This window comes from Pan troglodytes, chromosome 17 (assembly GCF_028858775.2).
Source record: "Pan troglodytes isolate AG18354 chromosome 17, NHGRI_mPanTro3-v2.0_pri, whole genome shotgun sequence".
Taxonomy (NCBI): Eukaryota; Metazoa; Chordata; class Mammalia; order Primates; family Hominidae; genus Pan; species Pan troglodytes.
In genome coordinates this window covers 730373-751770 of record NC_072415.2, presented here as the reverse complement: position 1 = coordinate 751770, position 21398 = coordinate 730373, and positions in this window count along the sequence as shown.

The window sequence follows — 21398 nt, the reverse complement described above, 5'->3', positions numbered from 1 at the left end:
CATGCAGTAGCTGTTCTTCTTAACGCTCTGCCCCCCGAAAGGCCCCAGTGTGTGTTGTTCCCCTTCCTGTGTCCATGTGATCTCCTTTTTCAGCTCCCATTATAAGTGAGAATGTGGCGTTTGGTTTTCTTTCCCTGGATTAGTTTGCTGAGGATAATGACCACACATCACCACTGTTTTTGTTTTTTAGTATAAAGAGTAGTATTTTATTGAATAAGATTTGCTCCCAGAAAAATAAGCTTAAATCTACAATGAATGCCAGACTCTACAGCAGAAAGCAATTCTCTCACTTTTCCACACACAATGGTTCCTACTAAGTGAAAAAAAGCCATAAAATTTCATTCACAAATGTACTACTCTGTCTCAAAACATCTCACATAATCATGCACTCGACTAAAGCCATTAGATCAGTTCTTCAGTCAGGTTAAAGAAGTATCCCTCTAATAACTGACTTTTATAATGGTATCAATATCCACTCCCAGTCAGTCTGCCGTGGTTAATGGTGTACAGCATGACTGAATACAATGGAATTGATGACGCCCATATCCACGGACAAACCGTGACTTATGATGGTTTGATTTATGATTTTTCAACGTTATGATGGGTTTATTGGACTATTAGATGCGTTTCTGAGTTACACTGGGTTTATGAGTATGCGACCCTAGACTCCAGAAACAGCTGTATAAGGAAAAACAGGTGTACCTAATAAACATATGCTTAGTGACTTGGGATAAACCAATAGATGTTCACAACTGATGGAGAGCCGTGAAAGAGAGATAGCGGTAAATAGTTACAATAACACAATTTTCCTGCACCTGTCGTGGATTTCCCCAAAAAAATGCAGAATGTGGGATGCACCTAAGGCATATGAAAGAGAGAGGGCAGAAGGAGTAAGAGAGAAGTAGGAGGAAGGAAGGAAGGAAGGAAGGAAGGAAGGAAGGAAGGAAGGAAAGAAGGAAGGTAGGAAAGAAGGAAGGAAGGAAGGAAGGAAGGAAAGAAGGACGAAAGGAAGGAGAAAACACCCGGTGTTACTAAAACCCCCCAAAAAAATGGTTTCCCCCTGTGGGTAAGCCTACAATGTGGATGAATCTTGAAAATATTGTGCTACGTGTTATGTCAGTCATAACAGCTCACCTATTGTGCAATTCCGTTTATAGGAAATGTCTACAATATGGAAATCTATGCATATGGGATTGATGTCACTAGGTAGTTGCTACCTAGGGCTGAGGGTCAGGGAGAGGGTTTGAGACAGAATGAGGAGTGACTAATGTCTACAGGGTTTTTCTCTGGTCGGGGGTGATAAGACGTTCTACAATGGATTGCGAATTATAATTGAATGTGCACAACCACAGGTGTACTAAAAGCCACTCAATTCATGACTTTTAATGGGGGAATCTTAAGTGGCGCACTCTCATGGAGACCACGGCAGACATAGTGAGAGAGAAAAAGGTGAGTAAATATCTGAAACGGAGGCAGAAACAGAGAGAACGAAAAGCCCTGGGAAAGGAAGGGAGAGCGAAAAGGGAAAATGGTCCTATTTAGAAATGACAGATGTGAAACTGGGGTTCACATCAACAGTGTCACTGCCAGGAAGGAGGGTCATGCTAGCCATGTCACCGGTAGTGTGGCCCGCAGGGACGCCGACCTGCTGGAGCGTCGTGCCAGCATGGGCTCTGGCAGCCACGTGGGCCAGCAGGAGGGACCCGCTGCACAGCTGTGGGGTGAGGATAGACTGGGTGGTGATATCGGCCATTACAGGGGCCTCTTCTGCTGGCAAGAGTGTGACAGTAGCAAGTAGATGGACAGGCCTGCGTGTGAGGACGGAATGCAGGAGGGGCTCTTGTGCGGCTGGGCGTGGGGCCCTCACGGGAACCGTGGAGAAATGGCCAGGTAACTGCGTCATGTGGGCTAGTAGATTGGCCAGGGCTTCGAACTGAAGGACAATAACGGGGAGTAGCTGTCAGGCCCTGGGAGTGTCTGAGTGTAAGTGGAGATGGGTTTGGGGTCACTGAGGGATGCGTGAGAGCCATCCCTGTGTAGGTACAAGTCATAGGGAGATAGTCTCGTGAGGCCTGTGAGTGTCTATGGTTGCCCTGGGTGCCTGGGGCTGACTGTGGCAGAAATCTGGGGAAGGCTGGAGAGAAGCTGGGAAGCCCAGGAGAGTCCCTTAAGGCAGGGGGTGAAGAGGTGAAAGAAATGGGGGAGGGTGGCAGTAAGGTCCGTGAGTTTGTAGATGATTCCTGGGTGCGGGAAGCTGACTCCAGGTGCAATCTGGAGATGGTTGGAGAGTAGCTGAGAGAGACAGAAGAGTCCCTGAGGGCTGGGGGTGAGAACATGAGGGAGACTGGGGACTAAGTCAGTGAAATTCGTGAGTTCGGTGGTGTATCGTGGGTGCCTGGAACTGACTCCAGCTGGAATCTGGAGAAGTTTTGAGAGTAGCTGAAAGAGACACAAGAGTCCCTGTGGGCTGAGGGCAAAGACCTGAGAGAGACCAGGGAGGACCTCAGTGAAGTCTGTGAGTCTGTAGGTGATTCCGGAGTGTGGGAGGCTGACTCCCGCTGAAATCTGGGCGTGGTGGGAGAGTAGCTGGGACAGACAGGAGAGTCCCAGGGGGCTGGGGGTGAAGACATGAGAGAGACTGGGGAGTAACTCAGCGAAACTGCTGAGTTTGGTGGTGATACCTGGGTGCCTGGAACGGACTCCCGCTGAAATCTGGGCATGGATGGAGAGTAGCTGGGACACACAGGAGAGTCCCTGAGGGCTGGGGGTGAAGACATGAGAGAGACCGGGGAGTACCTCAGTGAAACTGGTGAGTTTGGTGGTGACTCCGGGGTGCCTGGAACTGACCCCAGCTGAAATGTGGGCGTGGTTGGAGAGTAGCTGGGACAGACGGGAGAGTCCCTGAGGGATGGTGAAGACATGAGAGAGACTGGGGAGTAACGCAGTGAAATTGGTGAGTTTGATGGTGATTCCTGGGTGCCTGGAACTGACTCCCGCTGAAGTGTGGGCGTGGTTGGAGAGTAGCTGGGACACACAGGACAGTCCCTGAGGGTTGGAGATAAAGGCGTGCTAGAGACTGAGGAGTAACTGAGTGAAATTGGTGAGTTTGGTGGTGAGTCCGGGGTGCCTGGAACTGACTCCAGCTGAAATGTGGGCGTGGTTGGAGAGTAGCTGGGACAGACTGGAGGGTCCGTAAGGGCTGGGGGTGAAGACGTGAGAGAGACTGGCGAGGATCACACTGAGGTCTGTGAGTTTGTAGGTGTTTCTGGGGTGTGGGGTAGAGACTGCCGCTGAAATCTGGGCGTAGTTGGAGAGTAGCTGGGACAGACAGGCGAGTCATGGGTGGCTGGGGGTGAGCTGCTGGATGATGGCAGTAAGAACATATGGTATATTATTGATGAATGAGGTGACTGTGGAGAATCTCCAGAGGAGGACACGGGAGAACACAATGACATGAGTGACTGTCCTGCTTGGTTAGGAAAGGGAAACGTAAAGTTGTGGAGTTCTGTTGATGATGGATGTGAGAGTGGTGAAGCCCTGCGGGGTGATGTAGAGTACTTCCACATCCCTGGTGAGGAGCTGCCCCTTGGGTCTGAGTTTCTGGGAGGGGAGAGGGAGAAGCTGGGTGAGGCAGGCATGAATCTTGAGGAGTCAGGGCTGGGGGACCGCTCATATTCTCCCGAGACGTGTGAGTCTCTGGGGGACTCCTGGGTGCATGGGGCTGACTCCCGCAGGAACCTGGGGATGGCTGGAGAGTAACTGGGAGCCACAGGAGAGTCCCTGAGGCCTGGGGGTGAAGAGATGAAAGACACAGGGGTGGAGCACCGTGAGGCTCGTGAGTTTGTAGGTGATTCCTGGGTGTGGGGGGCTGACTCCAGCTGAAATCTGGGGTTGTTTGGAGAGTAGCTGGGAGACACAGGAGACCCCCCGAGAGCTGGGGGTGAGCTGCTGGGTGATGGCAGTAAGAACATGTGGTATATTATTGATGAACGTGGGGACTCTGAGGAATCCTCAGAGGAGGACACGGGAGAGCCCAATGGCTTCATTGATTGCCCATCACGGTGAGGACAGGGAAATGGGAGCTTGTGGGATTCTGGTGATGACAGGGGTGAGTGTGGTGAAGCCCTAGGGGATGGTGAATGGTAGCTCCGGATCCCTGGTGAGGAGCTTCCCCTTAAGCCTGAGTTTCTGATAGGGGAGAGGGAGAAGCTGGGTGAAGCTCGCATGGACCTTGGGGAGTCCGGGCTGGGGGACCGTTCATAAGAAGAGCCAGACAAGACCCTACTGTTCTTAGGTGCAGATATGATTAGGAAACCTGCAGCTCCCAGGGGCCCCTACTAATTTTCTAACTCGCAGAAAGAAGGAGTGTGTGTGCGTGTGTGTGCGTGCGTGTGTGTGTGTGTGTGTGTGTGTGCGGTGTGAGGTATGTGCCCCTTAAGAAAATGGAAATCAACCAACCAATGAGACAGACAGACAGACAGACAGACAGAGATTCACTTGCCCAAGTGTTCTGTCCTGTCCTCTGAATCCGCTTCCAAGTCGCAAGACGCTGTGAGCTCCAAGTCCATGCAGAGTCTGCCAAACGCTCCGGCCGCTGATCCGCTCCGCGAAGATCTGAGTACAGGCCAGCCAGGGTGGGTTTAAATAGCCTCGGGCGCAGCCTAGCAGCGGAAAGGGCGGAGCTTCACTCCTCCTTTCCATCAGTCACCCCCAACTTTCCCAGGCAACACCTCGTGGGAAACTGTTCTCCTGCTTTGATTTCATGCGCCACCTTTGGGACAATCTAAGAACTTACAAGTTTTCTTGGCCAGATATGTTAGGAATTGTATGCACTGAAACACTGAAAACCAACTAGTGGTTCTGTGGTTCCCACGTTGTGGTTTTGACACCAGCAGCATCCTTGCCACAATCAAAACCCGGAGATCCACAGATCTGCGTTGTAACAAGACCTCCCCCTGACCCTGATGCATGGCAGTTTAAGAAGTCTTTCCGTGTAAGCGAAAAGACTTTGAAGAAAAGGTGGAGATATGCGTTGTATAAACATTCTTCTGCTCTGGAACCACGTAGAGACTTGGGAGCCAGTTGGGTGGAGCATTCGTTGGATGAGGGTGCTCGGGTTAGGAATATCAAGGTGTGGCTCCAGATAATCCAATCATCTAATTAAGATTCCAGTTATGCTCATCTGTTTCAAAATTCCGTTTGGGTAAATTCTTTTAGTCAGACTGAGAATGGCAAAGCCTCAACCCCAATTTCCAGGGAGGGTTGAGAGCCTCAGGTGGAGTTGATCACCAATAGCCTATGGTTTAACCCATCATGCCTATAGAATGAGGTCTCCATAAAAACCCAAAAGGACTGGGATCAGAGAGCTTCTGGATAACACTTCCTGGAAGGCAGTGCGCCCCTCCCCACATGCCGGGCCCCACATTAATTTCTGAACTTTTTGCAATGTCCGCTAAAATACAACGGCAACTGTAAGTGCTTCCCTGCGTGCTGTGAGCTCTTCCAGCAAATGAATGCAACTAAATCTGGGAGTGGTGGCAACCTGATTTATAGCCAGTTGCTGAGAAGCACAGGTAAAACCACGTAGGGCTTCCCATTGTTATTAGTGTGGGAGGCCTGTGTGGCGGGACCCGGCCCTTTGGAATCTAATGCTATGTCCCGGTAGGTAGCGTCACCATTGAATTAGAAGACACACATATGTTGAGAATAATCTTTCTGGTCATTTGCTGCATGTCTTATTTACAATATGTAATCAAATTCTTTATCCTGACCTTATGGCACCTGGGTTGAGAACCATGATTTGAACCAAACATTGGTCTGTCACGTTCTGAGTTTGAAACTTTAGTTTGCCTTTAGCGTTTTGCTATTGCTTTTTCGTTTTCTTTTGTTTCGTTTCGTTTCTAAGTTCTGGGGTATATGTGCAGGATGTGCAGATTTCTTACTAAGGTAAACGTGTGCCATGGTGGTTTGCTGCACCTGTCAACCCATCACCTAGGCATTAAGCCCAGCATGCAGTAGCTGTTCTTCTTAACGCTCTGCCCCCCGAAAGGCCCCAGTGTGTGTTGTTCCCCTTCCTGTGTCCATGTGATCTCCTTTTTCAGCTCCCATTATAAGTGAGAATGTGGCGTTTGGTTTTCTTTCCCTGGATTAGTTTGCTGAGGATAATGACCACACATCACCACTGTTTTTGTTTTTTAGTATAAAGAGTAGTATTTTATTGAATAAGATTTGCTCCCAGAAAAATAAGCTTAAATCTACAATGAATGCCAGACTCTACAGCAGAAAGCAATTCTCTCACTTTTCCACACACAATGGTTCCTACTAAGTGAAAAAAAGCCATAAAATTTCATTCACAAATGTACTACTCTGTCTCAAAACATCTCACATAATCATGCACTCGACTAAAGCCATTAGATCAGTTCTTCAGTCAGGTTAAAGAAGTATCCCTCTAATAACTGACTTTTATAATGGTATCAATATCCACTCCCAGTCAGTCTGCCGTGGTTAATGGTGTACAGCATGACTGAATACAATGGAATTGATGACGCCCATATCCACGGACAAACCGTGACTTATGATGGTTTGATTTATGATTTTTCAACGTTATGATGGGTTTATTGGACTATTAGATGCGTTTCTGAGTTACACTGGGTTTATGAGTATGCGACCCTAGACTCCAGAAACAGCTGTATAAGGAAAAACAGGTGTACCTAATAAACATATGCTTAGTGACTTGGGATAAACCAATAGATGTTCACAACTGATGGAGAGCCGTGAAAGAGAGATAGCGGTAAATAGTTACAATAACACAATTTTCCTGCACCTGTCGTGGATTTCCCCAAAAAAATGCAGAATGTGGGATGCACCTAAGGCATATGAAAGAGAGAGGGCAGAAGGAGTAAGAGAGAAGTAGGAGGAAGGAAGGAAGGAAGGAAGGAAGGAAGGAAGGAAGGAAGGAAGGAAGGAAGGAAAGAAGGAAGGTAGGAAAGAAGGAAGGAAGGAAGGAAGGAAGGAAAGAAGGACGAAAGGAAGGAGAAAACACCCGGTGTTACTAAAACCCCCCAAAAAAATGGTTTCCCCCTGTGGGTAAGCCTACAATGTGGATGAATCTTGAAAATATTGTGCTACGTGTTATGTCAGTCATAACAGCTCACCTATTGTGCAATTCCGTTTATAGGAAATGTCTACAATATGGAAATCTATGCATATGGGATTGATGGCACTAGGTAGTTGCTACCTAGGGCTGAGGGTCAGGGAGAGGGTTTGAGACAGAATGAGGAGTGACTAATGTCTACAGGGTTTTTCTCTGGTCGGGGGTGATAAGACGTTCTACAATGGATTGCGAATTATAATTGAATGTGCACAACCACAGGTGTACTAAAAGCCACTCAATTCATGACTTTTAATGGGGGAATCTTAAGTGGCGCACTCTCATGGAGACCACGGCAGACATAGTGAGAGAGAAAAAGGTGAGTAAATATCTGAAACGGAGGCAGAAACAGAGAGAACGAAAAGCCCTGTGAAAGGAAGGGAGAGCGAAAAGGGAAAATGGTCCTATTTAGAAATGACAGATGTGAAACTGGGGTTCACATCAACAGTGTCACTGCCAGGAAGGAGGGTCATGCTAGCCATGTCACCGGTAGTGTGGCCCGCAGGGACGCCGACCTGCTGGAGCGTCGTGCCAGCATGGGCTCTGGCAGCCACGTGGGCCAGCAGGAGGGACCCGCTGCACAGCTGTGGGGTGAGGATAGACTGGGTGGTGATATCGGCCATTACAGGGGCCTCTTCTGCTGGCAAGAGTGTGACAGTAGCAAGTAGATGGACAGGCCTGCGTGTGAGGACGGAATGCAGGAGGGGCTCTTGTGCGGCTGGGCGTGGGGCCCTCACGGGAACCGTGGAGAAATGGCCAGGTAACTGCGTCATGTGGGCTAGTAGATTGGCCAGGGCTTCGAACTGAAGGACAATAACGGGGAGTAGCTGTCAGGCCCTGGGAGTGTCTGAGTGTAAGTGGAGATGGGTTTGGGGTCACTGAGGGATGCGTGAGAGCCATCCCTGTGTAGGTACAAGTCATAGGGAGATAGTCTCGTGAGGCCTGTGAGTGTCTATGGTTGCCCTGGGTGCCTGGGGCTGACTGTGGCAGAAATCTGGGGAAGGCTGGAGAGAAGCTGGGAAGCCCAGGAGAGTCCCTTAAGGCAGGGGGTGAAGAGGTGAAAGAAATGGGGGAGGGTGGCAGTAAGGTCCGTGAGTTTGTAGATGATTCCTGGGTGCGGGAAGCTGACTCCAGGTGCAATCTGGAGATGGTTGGAGAGTAGCTGAGAGAGACAGAAGAGTCCCTGAGGGCTGGGGGTGAGAACATGAGGGAGACTGGGGACTAAGTCAGTGAAATTCGTGAGTTCGGTGGTGTATCGTGGGTGCCTGGAACTGACTCCAGCTGGAATCTGGAGAAGTTTTGAGAGTAGCTGAAAGAGACACAAGAGTCCCTGTGGGCTGAGGGCAAAGACCTGAGAGAGACCAGGGAGGACCTCAGTGAAGTCTGTGAGTCTGTAGGTGATTCCGGAGTGTGGGAGGCTGACTCCCGCTGAAATCTGGGCGTGGTGGGAGAGTAGCTGGGACAGACAGGAGAGTCCCAGGGGGCTGGGGGTGAAGACATGAGAGAGACTGGGGAGTAACTCAGCGAAACTGCTGAGTTTGGTGGTGATACCTGGGTGCCTGGAACGGACTCCCGCTGAAATCTGGGCATGGATGGAGAGTAGCTGGGACACACAGGAGAGTCCCTGAGGGCTGGGGGTGAAGACATGAGAGAGACCGGGGAGTACCTCAGTGAAACTGGTGAGTTTGGTGGTGACTCCGGGGTGCCTGGAACTGACCCCAGCTGAAATGTGGGCGTGGTTGGAGAGTAGCTGGGACAGACGGGAGAGTCCCTGAGGGATGGTGAAGACATGAGAGAGACTGGGGAGTAACGCAGTGAAATTGGTGAGTTTGATGGTGATTCCTGGGTGCCTGGAACTGACTCCCGCTGAAGTGTGGGCGTGGTTGGAGAGTAGCTGGGACACACAGGACAGTCCCTGAGGGTTGGAGATAAAGGCGTGCTAGAGACTGAGGAGTAACTGAGTGAAATTGGTGAGTTTGGTGGTGAGTCCGGGGTGCCTGGAACTGACTCCAGCTGAAATGTGGGCGTGGTTGGAGAGTAGCTGGGACAGACTGGAGGGTCCGTAAGGGCTGGGGGTGAAGACGTGAGAGAGACTGGCGAGGATCACACTGAGGTCTGTGAGTTTGTAGGTGTTTCTGGGGTGTGGGGTAGAGACTGCCGCTGAAATCTGGGCGTAGTTGGAGAGTAGCTGGGACAGACAGGCGAGTCATGGGTGGCTGGGGGTGAGCTGCTGGATGATGGCAGTAAGAACATATGGTATATTATTGATGAATGAGGTGACTGTGGAGAATCTCCAGAGGAGGACACGGGAGAACACAATGACATGAGTGACTGTCCTGCTTGGTTAGGAAAGGGAAACGTAAAGTTGTGGAGTTCTGTTGATGATGGATGTGAGAGTGGTGAAGCCCTGCGGGGTGATGTAGAGTACTTCCACATCCCTGGTGAGGAGCTGCCCCTTGGGTCTGAGTTTCTGGGAGGGGAGAGGGAGAAGCTGGGTGAGGCAGGCATGAATCTTGAGGAGTCAGGGCTGGGGGACCGCTCATATTCTCCCGAGACGTGTGAGTCTCTGGGGGACTCCTGGGTGCATGGGGCTGACTCCCGCAGGAACCTGGGGATGGCTGGAGAGTAACTGGGAGCCACAGGAGAGTCCCTGAGGCCTGGGGGTGAAGAGATGAAAGACACAGGGGTGGAGCACCGTGAGGCTCGTGAGTTTGTAGGTGATTCCTGGGTGTGGGGGGCTGACTCCAGCTGAAATCTGGGGTTGTTTGGAGAGTAGCTGGGAGACACAGGAGACCCCCCGAGAGCTGGGGGTGAGCTGCTGGGTGATGGCAGTAAGAACATGTGGTATATTATTGATGAACGTGGGGACTCTGAGGAATCCTCAGAGGAGGACACGGGAGAGCCCAATGGCTTCATTGATTGCCCATCACGGTGAGGACAGGGAAATGGGAGCTTGTGGGATTCTGGTGATGACAGGGGTGAGTGTGGTGAAGCCCTAGGGGATGGTGAATGGTAGCTCCGGATCCCTGGTGAGGAGCTTCCCCTTAAGCCTGAGTTTCTGATAGGGGAGAGGGAGAAGCTGGGTGAAGCTCGCATGGACCTTGGGGAGTCCGGGCTGGGGGACCGTTCATAAGAAGAGCCAGACAAGACCCTACTGTTCTTAGGTGCAGATATGATTAGGAAACCTGCAGCTCCCAGGGGCCCCTACTAATTTTCTAACTCGCAGAAAGAAGGAGTGTGTGTGCGTGTGTGTGCGTGCGTGTGTGTGTGTGTGTGTGTGTGTGCGGTGTGAGGTATGTGCCCCTTAAGAAAATGGAAATCAACCAACCAATGAGACAGACAGACAGACAGACAGACAGAGATTCACTTGCCCAAGTGTTCTGTCCTGTCCTCTGAATCCGCTTCCAAGTCGCAAGACGCTGTGAGCTCCAAGTCCATGCAGAGTCTGCCAAACGCTCCGGCCGCTGATCCGCTCCGCGAAGATCTGAGTACAGGCCAGCCAGGGTGGGTTTAAATAGCCTCGGGCGCAGCCTAGCAGCGGAAAGGGCGGAGCTTCACTCCTCCTTTCCATCAGTCACCCCCAACTTTCCCAGGCAACACCTCGTGGGAAACTGTTCTCCTGCTTTGATTTCATGCGCCACCTTTGGGACAATCTAAGAACTTACAAGTTTTCTTGGCCAGATATGTTAGGAATTGTATGCACTGAAACACTGAAAACCAACTAGTGGTTCTGTGGTTCCCACGTTGTGGTTTTGACACCAGCAGCATCCTTGCCACAATCAAAACCCGGAGATCCACAGATCTGCGTTGTAACAAGACCTCCCCCTGACCCTGATGCATGGCAGTTTAAGAAGTCTTTCCGTGTAAGCGAAAAGACTTTGAAGAAAAGGTGGAGATATGCGTTGTATAAACATTCTTCTGCTCTGGAACCACGTAGAGACTTGGGAGCCAGTTGGGTGGAGCATTCGTTGGATGAGGGTGCTCGGGTTAGGAATATCAAGGTGTGGCTCCAGATAATCCAATCATCTAATTAAGATTCCAGTTATGCTCATCTGTTTCAAAATTCCGTTTGGGTAAATTCTTTTAGTCAGACTGAGAATGGCAAAGCCTCAACCCCAATTTCCAGGGAGGGTTGAGAGCCTCAGGTGGAGTTGATCACCAATAGCCTATGGTTTAACCCATCATGCCTATAGAATGAGGTCTCCATAAAAACCCAAAAGGACTGGGATCAGAGAGCTTCTGGATAACACTTCCTGGAAGGCAGTGCGCCCCTCCCCACATGCCGGGCCCCACATTAATTTCTGAACTTTTTGCAATGTCCGCTAAAATACAACGGCAACTGTAAGTGCTTCCCTGCGTGCTGTGAGCTCTTCCAGCAAATGAATGCAACTAAATCTGGGAGTGGTGGCAACCTGATTTATAGCCAGTTGCTGAGAAGCACAGGTAAAACCACGTAGGGCTTCCCATTGTTATTAGTGTGGGAGGCCTGTGTGGCGGGACCCGGCCCTTTGGAATCTAATGCTATGTCCCGGTAGGTAGCGTCACCATTGAATTAGAAGACACACATATGTTGAGAATAATCTTTCTGGTCATTTGCTGCATGTCTTATTTACAATATGTAATCAAATTCTTTATCCTGACCTTATGGCACCTGGGTTGAGAACCATGATTTGAACCAAACATTGGTCTGTCACGTTCTGAGTTTGAAACTTTAGTTTGCCTTTAGCGTTTTGCTATTGCTTTTTCGTTTTCTTTTGTTTCGTTTCGTTTCTAAGTTCTGGGGTATATGTGCAGGATGTGCAGATTTCTTACTAAGGTAAACGTGTGCCATGGTGGTTTGCTGCACCTGTCAACCCATCACCTAGGCATTAAGCCCAGCATGCAGTAGCTGTTCTTCTTAACGCTCTGCCCCCCGAAAGGCCCCAGTGTGTGTTGTTCCCCTTCCTGTGTCCATGTGATCTCCTTTTTCAGCTCCCATTATAAGTGAGAATGTGGCGTTTGGTTTTCTTTCCCTGGATTAGTTTGCTGAGGATAATGACCACACATCACCACTGTTTTTGTTTTTTAGTATAAAGAGTAGTGTTTTATTGAATAAGATTTGCTCCCAGAAAAATAAGCTTAAATCTACAATGAATGCCAGACTCTACAGCAGAAAGCAATTCTCTCATTTTCCACACACAATGGTTCCTACTAAGTGAAAAAAAGCCATAAAATTTCATTCACAAATGTACTACTCTGTCTCAAAACATCTCACATAATCATGCACTCGACTAAAGCCATTAGATCAGTTCTTCAGTCAGGTTAAAGAAGTATCCCTCTAATAACTGACTTTTATAATGGTATCAATATCCACTCCCAGTCAGTCTGCCGTGGTTAATGGTGTACAGCCTGACTGAATACAATGGAATTCATGACGCCCATATCCACGGACAAACCGTGACTTATGATGGTATGATTTATGATTTTTCAACGTTATGATGGGTTTATTGGACTATTAGATGCGTTTCTGAGTTACACTGGGTTTATGAGTATGCGACCCTAGACTCCAGAAACAGCTGTATAAGGAAAAACAGGTGTACCTAATAAACATATGCTTAGTGACTTGGGATAAACCAATAGATGTTCACAACTGATGGAGAGCCGTGAAAGAGAGATAGCGGTAAATAGTTACAATAACACAATTTTCCTGCACCTGTCGTGGCTTTCCCCAAAAAAATGCAGAATGTGGGATGCACCTAAAGCATATGAAAGAGAGAGGGCAGAAGGAGTAAGAGAGAAGTAGGAGGAAGGAAGGAAGGAAGGAAGGAAGGAAGGAAAGAAGGAAGGTAGGAAAGAAGGAAGGAAGGAAGGAAGGAAGGAAAGAAGGACGAAAGGAAGGAGAAAACACCCGGTGTTACTAAAACCCCCCCAAAAAAATGGTTTCCCCCTGTGGGTAAGCCTACAATGTGGATGAATCTTGAAAATATTGTGCTACGTGTTATGTCAGTCATAACAGCTCACCTATTGTGCAATTCCGTTTATAGGAAATGTCTACAATATGGAAATCTATGCATATGGGATTGATGGCACTAGGTAGTTGCTACCTGGGGCTGAGGGTCAGGGAGAGGGTTTGAGACAGAATGAGGAGTGACTAATGTCTACAGGGTTTTTCTCTGGTCGGGGGTGATAAGACGTTCTACAATGGATTGCGAATTATAATTGAATGTGCACAACCACAGGTGTACTAAAAGCCACTCAATTCATGACTTTTAATGGGGGAATCTTAAGTGGCGCACTCTCATGGAGACCACGGCAGACATAGTGAGAGAGAAAAAGGTGAGTAAATATCTGAAACGGAGGCAGAAACAGAGAGAACGAAAAGCCCTGTGAAAGGAAGGGAGAGCGAAAAGGGAAAATGGTCCTATTTAGAAATGACAGATGTGAAACTGGGGTTCACATCAACAGTGTCACTGCCAGGAAGGAGGGTCATGCTAGCCATGTCACCGGTAGTGTGGCCCGCAGGGACGCCGACCTGCTGGAGCGTCGTGCCAGCATGGGCCCTGGCAGCCACGTGGGCCAGCAGGAGGGACCCGCTGCACAGCTGTGGGGTGAGGATAGACTGGGTGGTGATATCGGCCATTACAGGGGCCTCTTCTGCTGGCAAGAGTGTGACAGTAGCAAGTAGATGGACAGGCCTGCGTGTGAGGACGGAATGCAGGAGGGGCTCTTGTGCGGCTGGGCGTGGGGCCCTCACGGGAACCGTGGAGAAATGGCCAGGTAACTGCGTCATGTGGGCTAGTAGATTGGCCAGGGCTTCGAACTGAAGGACAATAACGGGGAGTAGCGGTCAGGCCCTGGGAGTGTCTGAGTGTAAGTGGAGATGGGTTTGGGGTCACTGAGGGATGCGTGAGAGCCATCCCTGTGTAGGTACAGGTCATAGGGAGATAGTCTCGTGAGGCCTGTGAGTGTCTATGGTTGCCCTGGGTGCCTGGGGCTGACTGTGGCAGAAATCTGGGGAAGGCTGGAGAGAAGCTGGGAGGCCCAGGAGAGTCCCTTAAGGCAGGGGGTGAAGAGGTGAAAGAAATGGGGGAGGGTGGCAGTAAGGTCCGTGAGTTTGTAGATGATTCCTGGCTGCGGGAAGCTGACTCCAGGTGCAATCTGGAGATGGTTGGAGAGTAGCTGAGAGAGACAGAAGAGTCCCTGAGGGCTGGGGGTGAGAACATGAGGGAGACTGGGGAGTAAGTCAGTGAAATTCGTGAGTTCGGTGGTGTATCGTGGGTGCCTGGAACTGACTCCAGCTGGAATCTGGAGAAGTTTTGAGAGTAGCTGAAAGAGACACAAGAGTCCCTGTGGGCTGAGGGCAAAGACCTGAGAGAGACCAGGGAGGACCTCAGTGAAGTCTGTGAGTCTGTAGGTGATTCCGGAGTGTGGGAGGCTGACTCCCGCTGAAATCTGGGCGTGGTGGGAGAGTAGCTGGGACAGACAGGAGAGTCCCAGGGGGCTGGGGGTGAAGACATGAGAGAGACTGGGGAGTAACTCAGCGAAACTGCTGAGTTTGGTGGTGATACCTGGGTGCCTGGAACGGACTCCCGCTGAAATCTGGGCATGGATGGAGAGTAGCTGGGACACACAGGAGAGTCCCTGAGGGCTGGGGGTGAAGACATGAGAGAGACCGGGGAGTACCTCAGTGAAACTGGTGAGTTTGGTGGTGAGTCCGGGGTGCCTGGAACTGACCCCAGCTGAAATGTGGGCGTGGTTGGAGAGTAGCTGGGACAGACGGGAGAGTCCCTGAGGGATGGTGAAGACACGAGAGAGACTGGGGAGTAACGCAGTGAAATTGGTGAGTTTGATGGTGATTCCTGGGTGCCTGGAACTGACTCCCGCTGAAGTGTGGGCGTGGTTGGAGAGTAGCTGGGACACACAGGAGAGTCCCTGAGGGTTGGAGATAAAGGCGTGCTAGAGACTGAGGAGTAACTGAGTGAAATTGGTGAGTTTGGTGGTGAGTCCGGGGTGCCTGGAACTGACTCCAGCTGAAATGTGGGCGTGGTTGGAGAGTAGCTGGGACAGACGGGAGAGTCCCTGAGGGATGGTGAAGACATGAGAGAGACTGGGGAGTAACGCAGTGAAATTGGTGAGTTTGGTGGTGATTTCTGGGTGCCTGCAACGAACTCCCGCTGAAGTGTGGGCGTGTTTGGAGAGTAGCTGGGACAGACAGGCGAGTCCCTGAGGGTTGGAGATAAAGACGTGCTGGAGACTGGGGAGTAACTCAGTGAAAGTGGTGGGCTTGGTGGTGATCCCTGGGTTCCTGGAACTGACCCGCGCTGAAATGTGGGCGTGGTTGGAGAGTAGCTGGGACAGACTGGAGGGTCCGTAAGGGCTGGGGGTGAAGACGTGAGAGAGACTGGCGAGGATCCCACTGAGGTCTGTGAGTTTGTAGGTGTTTCTGGGGTGTGGGGTAGAGACTGCCGCTGAAATCTGGGCGTAGTTGGAGAGTAGCTGGGACAGACAGGCGAGTCATGGGTGGCTGGGGGTGAGCTGCTGGATGATGGCAGTAAGAACATATGGTATATTATTGATGAATGAGGTGACTGTGGAGAATCTCCAGAGGAGGACACGGGAGAACACAATGACATGAGTGACTGTCCTGCTTGGTTAGGAAAGGGAAACGTAAAGTTGTGGAGTTCTGTTGATGATGGATGTGAGAGTGGTGAAGCCCTGCGGGGTGATGTAGAGTACTTCCACATCCCTGGTGAGGAGCTGCCCCTTGGGTCTGAGTTTCTGGGAGGGGAGAGGGAGAAGCTGGGTGAGGCAGGCATGAATCTTGAGGAGTCAGGGCTGGGGGACCGCTCATATTCTCCCGAGACGTGTGAGTCTCTGGGGGACTCCTGGGTGCATGGGGCTGACTCCCGCAGGAACCTGGGGATGGCTGGAGAGTAACTGGGAGCCACAGGAGAGTCCCTGAGGCCTGGGGGTGAAGAGATGAAAGACACAGGGGTGGAGCGCCGTGAGGCTCGTGAGTTTGTAGGTGATTCCTGGGTGTGGGGGGCTGACTCCAGCTGAAATCTGGGGTTGTTTGGAGAGTAGCTGGGAGACACAGGAGACCCCCCGAGAGCTGGGGGTGAGCTGCTGGGTGATGGCAGTAAGAACATGTGGTATATTATTGATGAACGTGGGGACTCTGAGGAATCCTCAGAGGAGGACACGGGAGAGCCCAATGGCTTCATTGATTGCCCATCACGGTGAGGACAGGGAAATGGGAGCTTGTGGGATTCTGGTGATGACAGAGGTGAGTGTGGTGAAGCCCTAGGGGATGGTGAATGGTAGCTCCGGATCCCTGGTGAGGAGCTTCCCCTTAAGCCTGAGTTTCTGATAGGGGAGAGGGAGAAGCTGGGTGAAGCTCGCATGGACCTTGGGGAGTCCGGGCTGGGGGACCGTTCATAAGAAGAGCCAGACAAGACCCTACTGTTCTTAGGTGCAGACATGATTAGGAAACCTGCAGCTCCCAGGGGCCCCTACTAATTTTCTAACTCGCAGAAAGAAGGAGTGTGTGTGCGTGTGTGTGCGTGTGTGTGTGTGTGTGTGTGTGTGTGCGGTGTGAGGTATGTGCCCCTTAAGAAAATGGAAATCAACCAACCAATGAGACAGACAGACAGACAGACAGACAGACAGACAGAGATTCACTTGCCCAAGTGTTCTGTCCTGTCCTCTGAATCCGCTTCCAAGTCGCAAGACGCTGTGAGCTCCAAGTCCACGCAGAGTCCGCCAAACGCTCCGGCCGCTGATCCGCTCCGCGAAGATCTGAGTACAGGCCAGCCAGGGTGGGTTTAAATAGCCTCGGGCGCAGCCTAGCAGCGGAAAGGGCGGAGCTTCACTCCTCCTTTCCATCAGTCACCCCCAACTTTCCCAGGCTACACCTCGTGGGAAACTGTTCTCCTGCTTTGATTTCATGCGCCACCTTTGGGACAATCTAAGAACTTACAAGTTTTCTTGGCCAGATATGTTAGGAATTGTATGCACTGAAACACTGAAAACCAACTAGTGGTTCTGTGGTTCCCACGTTGTGGTTTTGACACCAGCAGCATCCTTGCCACAATCAAAACCCGCAGATCCACAGATCTGCGTTGTAACAAGACCTCCCCCTGACCCTGATGCATGGCAGTTTAAGAAGTCTTTCCGTGTAAGCGAAAAGACTTTGAAGAAAAGGTGGAGATATGCGTTGTATAAACATTCTTCTGCTCTGGAACCACGTAGAGACTTGGGAGCCAGTTGGGTGGAGCATTCGTTGGATGAGGGTGCTCGGGTTAGGAATATCAAGGTGTGGCTCCAGATAATCCAATCATCTAATTAAGATTCCAGGTATGCTCATCTGTTTCAAAATTCCGTTTGGGTAAATTCTTTCAGTCAGACTGAGAATGGCAAAGCCTCAACCCCAATTTCCAGGGAGTGTTGAGAGCCTCAGGTGGAGTTGATCACCAATAGCCTATGGTTTAACCCATCATGCCTATAGAATGAGGTCTCCATAAAAACCCAAAAGGACTGGGATCAGAGAGCTTCTGGATAACACTTCCTGGAAGGTAGTGCGCCCCTCCCCACATGCCGGGCCCCACATTAATTTCTGAACTTTTTGCAATGTCCGCTAAAATACAACGGCAACTGTAAGTGCTTCCCTGCGTGCTGTGAGCTCTTCCAGCAAATGAATGCAACTAAATCTGGGAGTGGTGGCAACCTGATTTATAGCCAGTTGCTGAGAAGCACAGGTAAAACCACGTAGGGCTTCCCATTGTTATTAGTGCGGGAGGCCTGTGTGGCGGGACCCGGCCCTTTGGAATCTAATGCTATGTCCCGGTAGGTAGCGTCACCATTGAATTAGAAGACACACATATGTTGAGAATAATCTTTCTGGTCATTTGCTGCATGTCTTATTTACAATATGTAATCAAATTCTTTATCCTGACCTTATGGCACCTGGGTTGAGAACCATGATTTGAACCAAACATTGGTCTGTCACGTTCTGAGTTTGAAACTTTAGTTTGCCTTTAGCGTTTTGCTATTGCTTTTTCGTTTACTTTTGTTTCGTTTCGTTTCTAAGTTCTGGGGTATATGTGCAGGATGTGCAGATTTCTTACTAAGGTAAACGTGTGCCATGGTGGTTTGCTGCACCTGTCAACCCATCACCTAGGCATTAAGCCCAGCATGCAGTAGCTGTTCTTCTTAACGCTCTGCCCCCCGAAAGGCCCCAGTGTGTGTTGTTCCCCTTCCTGTGTCCATGTGATCTCCTTTTTCAGCTCCCATTATAAGTGAGAATGTGGCGTTTGGTTTTCTTTCCCTGGATTAGTTTGCTGAGGATAATGACCACACATCACCACTGTTTTTGTTTTTTAGTATAAAGAGTAGTATTTTATTGAATAAGATTTGCTCCCAGAAAAATAAGCTTAAATCTACAATGAATGCCAGACTCTACAGCAGAAAGCAATTCTCTCACTTTTCCACACACAATGGTTCCTACTAAGTGAAAAAAAGCCATCAAATTTCATTCACAAATGTACTACTCTGTCTCAAAACATCTCACATAATCATGCACTCGACTAAAGCCATTAGATCAGTTCTTCAGTCAGGTTAAAGAAGTATCCCTCTAATAACTGACTTTTATAATGGTATCAATATCCACTCCCAGTCAGTCTGCCGTGGTTAATGGTGTACAGCATGACTGAATACAATGGAATTGATGACGCCCATATCCACGGACAAACCGTGACTTATGATGGTTTGATTTATGATTTTTCAACGTTATGATGGGTTTATTGGACTATTAGATGCGTTTCTGAGTTACACTGGGTTTATGAGTATGCGACCCTAGACTCCAGAAACAGCTGTATAAGGAAAAACAGGTGTACCTAATAAACATATGCTTAGTGACTTGGGATAAACCAATAGATGTTCACAACTGATGGAGAGCCGTGAAAGAGAGATAGCGGTAAATAGTTACAATAACACAATTTTCCTGCACCTGTCGTGGCTTTCCCCAAAAAAATGCAGAATGTGGGATGCACCTAAGGCATATGAAAGAGAGAGGGCAGAAGGAGTAAGAGAGAAGTAGGAGGAAGGAAGGAAGGAAGGAAGGAAGGAAGGAAGGAAAGAAGGAAGGAAGGAAAGAAGGAAGGAAGGAAGGAAGGAAAGAAGGACGAAAGGAAGGAGAAAACACCCGGTGTTACTAAAACCCCCCCAAAAAAATGGTTTCCCCCTGTGGGTAAGACTACAATGTGGATGAATCTTGAAAATATTGTGCTACGTGTTATGTCAGTCATAACAGCTCACCTATTGTGCAATTCCGTTTATAGGAAATGTCTACAATATGGAAATCTATGCATATGGGATTGATGGCACTAGGTAGTTGCTACCTAGGGCTGAGGGTCAGGGAGAGGGTTTGAGACAGAATGAGGAGTGACTAATGTCTACAGGGTTTTTCTCTGGTCGGGGGTGATAAGACGTTCTACAATGGATTGCGAATTATAATTGAATGTGCACAACCACAGGTATACTAAAAGCCACTCAATTCATGAATTTTAATGGGGGAATCTTAAGTGGCGCACTCTCATGGAGACCACGGCAGACATAGTGAGAGAGAAAAAGGTGAGTAAATATCTGAAACGGAGGCAGAAACAGAGAGAACGAAAAGCCCTGTGAAAGGAAGGGAGAGCGAAAAGGGAAAATGGTCCTGTTTAGAAATGACAGATGGGAAACTGGGGTTCACATCAACAGTGTCACTGCCAGGAAGGAGGGTCATGCTAGCCATGTCACCGGTAGTGTGTCCCGCAGGGACGCCGACCTGCTGGAGCGTCGTGCCAGCATGGGCTCTGGCAGCCACGTGGGCCAGCAGGAGGGACCCGCTGCACAGCTGTGGGGTGAGGATAGACTGGGTGGTGATATCGGCCATTACAGGGGCCTCTTCTGCTGGCAAGAGTGTGACAGTAGCAAGTAGATGGACAGGCCTGCGTGTGAGGACGGAATGCAGGAGGGCCTCTTGTGCGGCTGGGCGTGGGGCCCTCACGGGAACCGTGGAGAAATGGCCAGGTAACTGCGTCATGTGGGCTAGTAGATTGGCCAGGGCTTCGAACGGAAGGACAATAACGGGGAGTAGCTGTCAGGCCCTGGGAGTGTCTGAGTGTAAGTGGAGATGGGTTTGGGGTCACTGAGGGATGCGTGAGAGCCATCCCTGTGTAGGTACAGGTCATAGGGAGATAGTCTCGTGAGGCCTGTGAGTGTCTATGGTTGCCCTGGGTGCCTGGGGCTGACTGTGGCAGAAATCTGGGGAAGGCTGGAGAGAAGCTGGGAGGCCCAGGAGAGTCCCTTAAGGCAGGGGGTGAAGAGGTGAAAGAAATGGGGGAGGGTGGCAGTAAGGTCCGTGAGTTTGTAGATGATTCCTGGCTGCGGGAAGCTGACTCCAGGTGCAATCTGGAGATGGTTGGAGAGTAGCTGAGAGAGACAGAAGAGTCCCTGAGGGCTGGGGGTGAGAACATGAGGGAGACTGGGGAGTAAGTCAGTGAAATTCGTGAGTTCGGTGGTGTATCGTGGGTGCCTGGAACTGACTCCAGCTGGAATCTGGAGAAGTTTTGAGAGTAGCTGAAAGAGACACAAGAGTCCCTGTGGGCTGAGGGCAAAGACCTGAGAGAGACCAGGGAGGACCTCAGTGAAGTCTGTGAGTCTGTAGGTGATTCCGGAGTGTGGGAGGCTGACTCCCGCTGAAATCTGGGCGTGGTGGGAGAGTAGCTGGGACAGACAGGAGAGTCCCAGGGGGCTGGGGGTGAAGACATGAGAGAGACTGGGGAGTAACTCAGCGAAACTGCTGAGTTTGGTGGTGATACCTGGGTGCCTGGAACGGACTCCCGCTGAAATCTGGGCATGGATGGAGAGTAGCTGGGACACACAGGAGAGTCCCTGAGGGCTGGGGGTGAAGACATGAGAGAGACCGGGGAGTACCTCAGTGAAACTGGTGAGTTTGGTGGTGAGTCCGGGGTGCCTGGAACTGACCCCAGCTGAAATGTGGGCGTGGTTGGAGAGTAGCTGGGACAGACGGGAGAGTCCCTGAGGGATGGTGAAGACACGAGAGAGACTGGGGAGTAACGCAGTGAAATTGGTGAGTTTGATGGTGATTCCTGGGTGCCTGGAACTGACTCCCGCTGAAGTGTGGGCGTGGTTGGAGAGTAGCTGGGACACACAGGAGAGTCCCTGAGGGTTGGAGATAAAGGCGTGCTAGAGACTGAGGAGTAAC